This window comes from Pongo pygmaeus, chromosome 13, assembly GCF_028885625.2.
Source record: "Pongo pygmaeus isolate AG05252 chromosome 13, NHGRI_mPonPyg2-v2.0_pri, whole genome shotgun sequence".
Taxonomy (NCBI): domain Eukaryota; kingdom Metazoa; phylum Chordata; class Mammalia; order Primates; family Hominidae; genus Pongo; species Pongo pygmaeus.
Genome location: NC_072386.2, coordinates 83321164 through 83329974, shown reverse-complemented (window position 1 = coordinate 83329974; position 8811 = coordinate 83321164). Strand labels below are relative to the sequence as shown.

At 54.4% G+C, this 8811-nt stretch overlaps 1 long non-coding RNA gene across 1 annotated transcript; it reads left to right on the top strand.

Annotated features, from left to right (window-relative positions):
• Positions 1 to 97: 97 nt before the first annotated feature.
• Positions 98 to 4109, top strand: LOC129043649 (uncharacterized). The gene is made up of 3 exons (XR_008504493.1): positions 98 to 331; positions 3469 to 3581; positions 3873 to 4109. It is a non-coding gene; the product is annotated as an uncharacterized LOC129043649 (long non-coding RNA).
• Positions 4110 to 8811: the final 4702 nt, after the last annotated feature.

The window sequence follows — 8811 nt, the reverse complement described above, 5'->3', positions numbered from 1 at the left end:
GACGCACCCGCTCCTGCCCGGAGCCCCGCCCGTCTTGGGCCCGCCCTTCCGGGCCCTGCCGCGTTGAGTGGCGGAGTCGGGATCCAGGTGGCCCGGCGGCCGGCTCAGTCCACCGCCCCGCCCCCGGCCTCGCGCCCCACCCCTTGGATGAGGAAACTGAAACTGAGAGGGGACGTGATTGATCCAAGGTCATACAGAAAGTCAGGCCCTGGGGAGTACAGGGCCAGGCCTGGGGCAAAAGGCCGGTGGGCGTCCAGTACGCCACAGGGACCAGCCAAAGGAGGCAGTGCCCAGTGATGCTTTCCCAAATCCAGGGGAGAAGGACTCAACGGTGTGACCTCGCTCGGCGGCGGGGGGGGGGCAACGCCTTCTTGGGGGACCCCAGCCCCCCACCTTCAAAAGAACACACTAGCTTGGCAGTGTGACCCGAACTAGAGAGGTCGCTTAACTTGCCTGAGCCTCAGTTTCCTGGACTGTAAAATGAGTGACCTTGGGCCGACTCCACTTCCCTCCAGCTTTCCCCCCTGCTTTCCCTCTCTCGTAGGCCTGGCCTTTCCAGCTCCGGAGCCCACCACAAGAAGCCCCTAGCCCCACATAATGTGAATGCATTGGGCCCCAGCCAGGAAGTGGAGACCGGTGAAGGGAGGAATAGCAGCACTCTTCCAGCTAGCAGCAGCAGTTTCCCTTCCCGTTTCCTTCCCTGCCTGTGTTGGCCGTTCCCCCATAGCAGCTCTAATTTGAGATGCCAGAGCCTGACCCGGAATGGGGGCCCAACTCAATGTCCCCTTCTCGGACAGCACAGTGGTCCCTGCAGTCCATGCGCCGTCTGTCTCTGTGCCTCAGCTCTCCCCTGTGCCATGACCTCCCATCAGGGCCGGCATAGGGGGCATCAGGAGAATGGGTGCAGTTGTCACCTGGAAACCTCAAAATTCTTGGGGCCCAGTCATGGCCACTATACAGCAGCCACCCCTGTCCCCAAACACTGAAGGTGAGCCCCGTCCATGCTCCCCAGGAGGCCAGGCTGCCATCAGACCCAGCCTGCCCCAGGCCCATGTACAGGGCCAGTCCCAGGGCAGGAGGGTAGTAGCCCAGCCTGTGGGTCCCTCCAGGCCTATCATCTGCTTGTGTGCCTGGGTGAGTCCAGGCTGGCTCTGGGCTCCAGGTGCTCCCCTGGAGGACCCAGAGGGGGCTTCCCCAGAGGGCCCTTCCCCAGAGGGCCTCTTTTGCCCCAGTGGGATGCAGCCTGACCCCAATTCTTCTGCATCCATCACACTGTTATGGCGTCTAGTACTTACTTCTCTGGGTTTATTTTGCACACACTCCTGCCCCTGAGTGATGTCAGAGCCATAAGGGTGGTGACGGAGTGGAAGGGGGACACAGTGGGGACTGCAGGGGCTCCAGGCACTGCCCACCTTCAGGGAACCCTGACCCCGGCCCCTTTTGGGAAAGGTAGCATCCCACCTTCACATCCACTCCTGCACCCTCAGGACTGCCCCTGGCCATGTGATGAACAGGGAAACTGAGGTTTGGAGCATGAAGCCCCTTGCCCAAAGTCTAGCAGCCAGATGTGGCCTCCCAAGTACAGGTCGCTGCTCCTCAGCCACCTGAGGGTTTGAAAAGGATTTACTTAAAGGAACCCAAGCCTGCATGCAGGAACTGAAAGCCCTGTGCCCTCTGGGATGTGCCCTCCAACCCTATGGGATGGAAGGCCACGGCAGAAAGCAGGACAGCTGCTGGTGCAGCCAGGGCTGTACAGCCTGTATGCCCACCACGGGGGCTGCAAGCAGGCACGGACACCCCATGGTCAAAGGGCAGGTCCTGGGCATTCCCCCTCCCCCAGGCATAGCACATGCATCCTTCCTCCTGGCTAGCTCTTGCCAGCTGTGGCTGCCTGGACCCCAGATGGAAAGTGAGTTCCTGGGAAGGTGGGGGGGGGCCCTTAGAAGGAGTGAACTGAGGTGTGACAGGAAGCCCCGCCCTTGGACACTGTCAAAGAAAAACCAGAGCTGGACTGTGGTTACAGATGTAGAAACAGATTTTTATTCGGGACTCTTGTGATAGGGGAAGAGAGACATCGGCAGAGAACTGGGCTCAATTCCAAATACAGCAAGGACACTTGGGACGGGAGGGGGCTTTGAGGATGGAAAATTAGGAAGAGGAAACATCGGGGTGAAGGGGATTCCGGCTGACAGAATTCTTGCAAAGACAGCCTGGGCTGACGAGACCTCACCCAGGGGAAGATGGGGGTGAAGACCCTGATGTGGGTATCAAGGGTGATCAAGTATCCAGGGTGGGGAGTTCTTGCCAAACTCATTAGGAGGATTCTTTGTTGAAACTGGATTTTACAAGGAAGTTCATAGATGGGCCAAGGAGAAAGTTCAGGACCCTGGCTAAAGTTTGTCAAGCAGAGAATCTTTGTCAACGTCACAGAAGCCAGGGCCCTGACACACACACACCCCCACTCCTCTGAACGGCCTCCACCTTACTATTTGTTTCTTTCAGATTTTCTTGCCATTACATGCTTGATCTCATTAGAAAGCAGGCACAATTTTAAAATTATACAGGCAAAGCTAATTTCCACAGGGGTTCTTTGCACTGGGTTGGGTGGGGGCACCTCCCCCTGGTTTTCATAGGGCCAGCCGTTTCTCAGGCCTCTGCTCACCTGCCCCTGTGGGCTCTGCCTTCCAAGCCCAGCCCTGCTCCTACCTCAGTGACCACCATCCCTGTTATCTCTTGCCTGGAAGGTGGCAGCTGCCTTCTCACGTCTCACTGGTTCCCTGCCCCGTCCTTGTCCCCACGGCCCAGTACCCACATAGTGGCTACAGGGGTCATAACACTAAGTCTGACCGTCCTCCTCCCTCACCCCGGGCTCATAGCCTTCCAGTTCCTCCAGCAGCCACCTCTGCCATTTACAGATCTTCGTGTGTGCTGTGACCACCCAGAATGCTCTTCCCAGCTCTGTGCCTAGCATCCTTGCCCCCCCTTGGAGTCTGGCCCTTCTGGACCATGTCACTCACCACCGCACCCCACCCCCCATCTCTGTTCTTCAGAGCGCTAGCCTTGCCCTATGATGGCTTCCCCACTGACCATCATCTGTGCTGCAGTGTTCACTCCACAAAGGCTGGCATGCAGGAGGCACTTAATGAATGCACACAGATCTGTTGATGATTAGGATTAAGGATAGGAGGGCAAGGACAGATGCTATAAAGATGACGGGGTGGCCTCCCCGAGAGGCTGATGCTGAAGACAGGGTGTTCCTAGGCCAGGGCAGGAGGCATGAGGCCCCCATGGGCTGTGGGAGACCTTCATGGCTGAAGCTGACTGTAACCAGGCCAAGAGGTGATGGTAGGTGATGAAGGGCCTGAACACCGAGGAGCAAGGACATTCTCCTCCCACATTCTCACGTGGCCAGGGGCCATCATTTATCCATTCAGTCACTCATTAATTTGTTCAACAAATATCTCCTAGACATATGCCCAACCCAGAGCTGGATCACAAGGAAGACTGGAAGCTCCACCCTCCCCCCCCATGGAGCTTCCCTGTTACAAGAGGACACAAACATACATCTGCATGTTGATCTGGTAAGAGCTAGGGAGGTGAGTCAGGCAAAGAAAGAGGCAGAGGATGCCTGTGAGGTGGCCAGCCTCCAAGGTGGCCCCAGCAATCCTCACATTCCAGGTCATGCCGTTGTGTAGTCTCCTCCCACAGTCAATCAGGCTGGTCTGTGTGGCCAGTGAAGTGTGGCAGGGGTGACGGTGTGACTTCTGAGGCTGGGTCACAGAGGCATCATGGTTTCAGCCTTGCATCTTCAGATAGCTTGTTCTGGTGCGAATCAGCTACCATATTGTAAGGATGCTCAACCTGCCTTGCAGAGAGCCCTGTGTGGAGAGGAACTAGGCCCCCAGCCAACAACCAGCAGTGACTCACTGTGAGAGAGTGAATCATCTTGGAAGTGGATCCTAAGCCCCAATAGAGACTTCAGATGAGACTGCAACCCTGGCTGACATCTGACTGCAGTGGCATAAGAAACCCTGAGTCAGAATCACCCTGCAAAGCCCAAATTCTTGACCCACCAAGTGAAAGAGAATAAATGACTATTGTTGTGTTTGAACTCCCATGTTTTGGGGTAATCAGTTCCACGGCAATAAATAACTAATGTACTAGACATCTGAGCAGAGGCCTTGCTGCACTGCGGAAGCTAGATGATAGCTGGGGAAGTGTTCCAGATAAAACAGGGCAGGCAAGAGCCCCGAGGCAGAAATGAACTTGCTGTGCCTGAGAGACAGCCAATGTGATATTGTGGCTGGAGTGGAGTAAGGGGAACAATAACAGGGAGTGACTGGGCATATTAGGCAGGGTCATGCAGGCCAGGCGGCTGGGAGCCCATGGTTTGGGGGCTGTAAGCTGGGGGAAGGACATGGTGATTTGCTCTGATTTACATATTTTAACAACCCTCTGTATACACAAAATAACTAAAAGCAAGGTCTCAAAAGAGGTTATCTGTACACTGATTCACAGTAGCCAAGAGGTGGATACAACCCAAGTGTCCATCAAGAGATGAACAGATAGGCTGGGCGAAGTGGCTCATGTCTGTAATCCCAGCACTTTGGGAGGCCGAGGTGAGTGGATCACTTGAGGTCAGGAGTTTGAGACCAGCCTGGCCAACATGGTGAAACCCTATCTCTAGTAAAAATACAAAAACTAGCCAGGTGTGGTGGCAGGTGCCTGTAGTCCCAGCTATTCAGGAGGCTGAGGAAGGAGGATCACTTGAACCTGGGAGGCAGAGGTTGCAGTGAGCCAAGATCATGCCACTGCACTCAAGCCTGGGCGATGGAGTGAGACTCCATCTCAAAAAAAAAAAAAAAAAAAAGAACAGGTGAAAGGATACACAAAATGTGGCCTTAATCAGCCTTAAAAAGGAAGGAAATTCTGACCCATTCTACAACAAGGGTGAATCTGGAGGACATCATGCAAAGTGAAATAGTCCAGTTACAAAAAGACAAATACTGCGGGACTCCACCTATGTGAGATATCTAAATTAGTCAAATTCATAGAAACAGAAGACTGGATGGTGGCTGCCAGGCACTGGAGGGAGGAGGGAATGGGGAATTAGTGTTCCATGGGGACAGAGTTTCAGTCTGGGAAGATGAAAAAGTTCTAGAGATCGACGGTGGTTACAGTTGCACAGCAACGCGAATGCACTTAATGCCACTGACCTGTTTACCTAAAATGATTACAATGGTAATCATACCTGTAACCTCAGCACTGTGCAAGGCCAAAGCAGGAGGATCACTTGAGGCCAGGAGTTCAAGACCATCCTGGGCAACATAGTGAGACCCTGTGTGTACCAAAAAAAAAAAAAAGTAAAAAAGTTAGCTGGGCATGGTGGCACTTGTCTGTAGTCCTAGCTACTTGGGAGGCTGAGGTGGGATCCCTTGAGCCATGGAGGTCAAGGTGGCAGTGAGCTATGATCATGCCACTGTACTCCAGCCTGAGTGACAGAGCAAGACTGTCTCAAAGGAAAAGGTGAACTTTTTGTGTATTTTGCCATAATTTACAAAACAAACCTTCTGGCAGCTGTGTGTAAGTTGACTCTGGTCGGGGGCTTGACTGGAGGCAGGGAGACCATGAGGAGGCTACTTTCATGGTCCAGGTGAGAGGCCTGAACCGGGGCGAGGGTGCTTCTCCCTCCCACAGCTCTGAGGTGGGGAGGAGGTGCGGATTCTGGATGAAGTTTGAGGATGCGCCAAAGGACTTGCCGGAGGATTGGCTGTGGGGCCTGAGAGAAACGGAAGGGCTCTGGCCTGGGGGCAGGGAAGGAGGGAGGAAAACTGAGTTCTGCTCTGTCCATGCTGAGTGTGAGATGTCTAGGGGCATCCAAATCTGAGCTCTGGGAGTGCCTGACCAATAGAACATCGTGTTAGGCCCAGGCCTTAAGGAGCTGGCAGCTCCCACTTGCTGTCTCTTGGGCTGCTTACTCTTGAAACCCAGTGAGTGAACATGCGTCTGGGAGATTCTGCCCTGGCTACTGTCTGACTGCAACCGGATGTGAGAGGCACAAGCCAGAACCACCTAGCTAAGGAGAAAGCAAGCCCACAGAATCAGGAGCAAGCAGGATAACATGGCAGCGGCTGCCGCTTTAAGCCAGAGTTTTGTAGTGATTCACTATACAGCAATAGAAAAATGAAACACATAAGTAACCAGGTTGCTCAGGAATTGGTTCAGGAGACACGACTTTTTTTCCCCAATCACTTACATTCTACTGAATAAAGATGTCTCCTTTTGACACCTTAAGCCAATTCTCTAACTTTTCAGCCACTTCTGGTTATCAGAATGGCACTATTCCTGTATTTAAGGCTGACTCATGTTTCTTTGACAACTTAGCTTTCATCTCAACTGAAAAACACGGGTCTCACCAACACCAAATTTGAAAGACAGCTGAACCAGGCCTCAGTGGTCTTGAAGCGACAAGAAGGATGCCATCATAGCCTGGATGTTGCTCATGGCTGTTTCCCCACTCCTTTACCACCCCTGGAGAGTGACCCCCTGGTGACTTTGTGGTGTGGCTTAGTCTGATCAACACATTATGAACAGAAGTGATGTGTCCTCCCTCCAGGCCAGAGCATTTTATCGCTGGTGCAAGCACCCCCTACCCTTGTATCCTCTTTCATCCTGGGCCTAGCACAGAGGCCATGAGACTGTGGATTGTATCCTCTTCCCCTGCCACGAGACTGTGGACTCCCACGCTGGAATGGGGGCTCCTCCACCAGCCGGGGTCCCTGGTGACTGTACTGAGTGGAGCCTGCCCCTGCCGATCCAGCCGGGACACAGAGTGCAAGCGGGAAATAAACTTGGTGGTCTGACCCCCGAGATTCAGGGGATTGTTCGTTTCAGTAGCACAACCTCACTAGTCCTGATGGACAGAAGTTACTGGTTTTTGAGCTGAGAAGGTGAGTGTGGGAATGTGCCATGTGGCCAGCAAGGGCCAAGCATTCCAGGCAGAGGGAATAGCGTGTGCTAAGGCCTTCAGTGGGAGTGAGCTGGGTGTGTCCGGGAAATTCAGAGCGGTTGGTGGTCCCTTTTCTTTGTTCCCAGTACTAGTGGGAATTGGGCCTCTAGGGTATTTTGGGGAGATTTGGGGCCAGCTGCTTGCCTTGGGAGCAAGGTGAAGGGGGAGCTGGCCCCAAATCTCCCCAGAAAAATCCTAGAGGCCCAAAGAGCCGAGTCCTCTTACACGCATTGTCAGACCATGCCTGCGGGAGTACTCGGCTCTCTGCTCCCTAGCTGTATCATCTCTCGGTCCAGCTGAGACCCCAGGCCATGGCGCAGATGTGGGGGGATCCAGCATGCTGCACTGTGAGGGGCTTATGCCCCACAGCTCTCCTGGGCAATGACTCTGCCCTGCCACGCCCCATATCAGTTCCTCCCCTCTGGCCCCCCTGCCCAGTGCAGCCCCTCCATGGCCATTCGGACACCCATTTCTGTAACTGTCAGCTACTGGGAGCTGGAGCCCTTCACCTCAGTTCTCCTGTTCTGTGCTCCAGTAGCCCAGGGACAGCCACCTGGGCACAAAACACCCATCTTCCTTTGCAGGCCCTTCAGATTTCAAGGGAGGCCTCTAGGCTCCCCTTAGCTCCAGCCACCTGGCTTGTCCTGTCCTGCATGGTGGTGATCTACAGCCTCCACCTACATGGTCCCGCCTCACAATGGGGCTTAGTGGTAGAAAGGGCTGAATGGGGACTAGAACTTAGAACAGGAGAGCCCAGAGCCTTTTGTCAACAGCACCAAACCTTGGTGCTGCTTAAGTCCTATAAGGAGCTAGAAGTGATTCAATATCCCTGATATCCAGATAAGCAGTGGCACGCTGGGCCTGTGGGCCAGCATGCCACCACCAGGCCCTGACCCTGACCTGCTGCTTAGCCTACAGGTCCCTTGAGGCATGCAGCCAAGGGACACCACGTCCCACTCCCATAAAAGCCAAGGAAAGGCCGGGCGGGGTGGCTCACGCCTGTAATCCCAGCACTTTGGGAGGCTGAGGTGGGCGGATCACGAGGTCAGGAGATCGAGACCATCCTGGCTAACACGGTGAAACCCCGTCTCTACTAAAAATACAAAAAAAATTAGCCAGGTGTGGTGGCGGGCGCCTGTAGTCCCAGCTACTCGGGAGGCTGAGGCAGGAGAATGGCGTGAACCCGGGAGGCAGAGCTTGCAGTGAGCGGAGATCACACCACTGCACTCCAGCCTGGGCAACAGAGTGACTCCATCTCAAAAAACAAAACAAAACAAAAAAAAGCCAAGGAGAGCTCTCCTGAGCCTGTCAGGAGCCCCAGCAGAGGAAAGCTGCACTGGCCTGGTGAGAGCTGGATCTGTGCTTCCCCTGCCTCAGTGTCCCCGTGTGCCCACAGAAGCCCTGAGATACTCCAGCACTTGACAGGAAACCACCAGGCACACTCTCTGGCCTCACAATCCCACTCCAGAAATCCACCCAAAGGAAATGGCACCCCAGTATCAAGGTATCTGGAAATGTGAAGGCCAGAAATGTGAAACCACCCAAGCATCCCTTGGCTGGGGATGTCACACAAATCATGGGACACCTGTCAGATGGATGACTCTGGGTAGCGTGAATCACGAAAGTATCTGGTTCTAAGGGACATGACAAGTGTGGCTTCAGGCCATAAGGAGCCATATAGAGTAAGGGCTTCTTCCTCCTGACCTTCGGCTCCTCTTCCTCATGGCCCCAACATGGCTGCTGGGCTCCAGGCAGGAAGCAGGGGAGGTCAAAGGGCAAACCCAGTGGCTTTTCTCAATGGC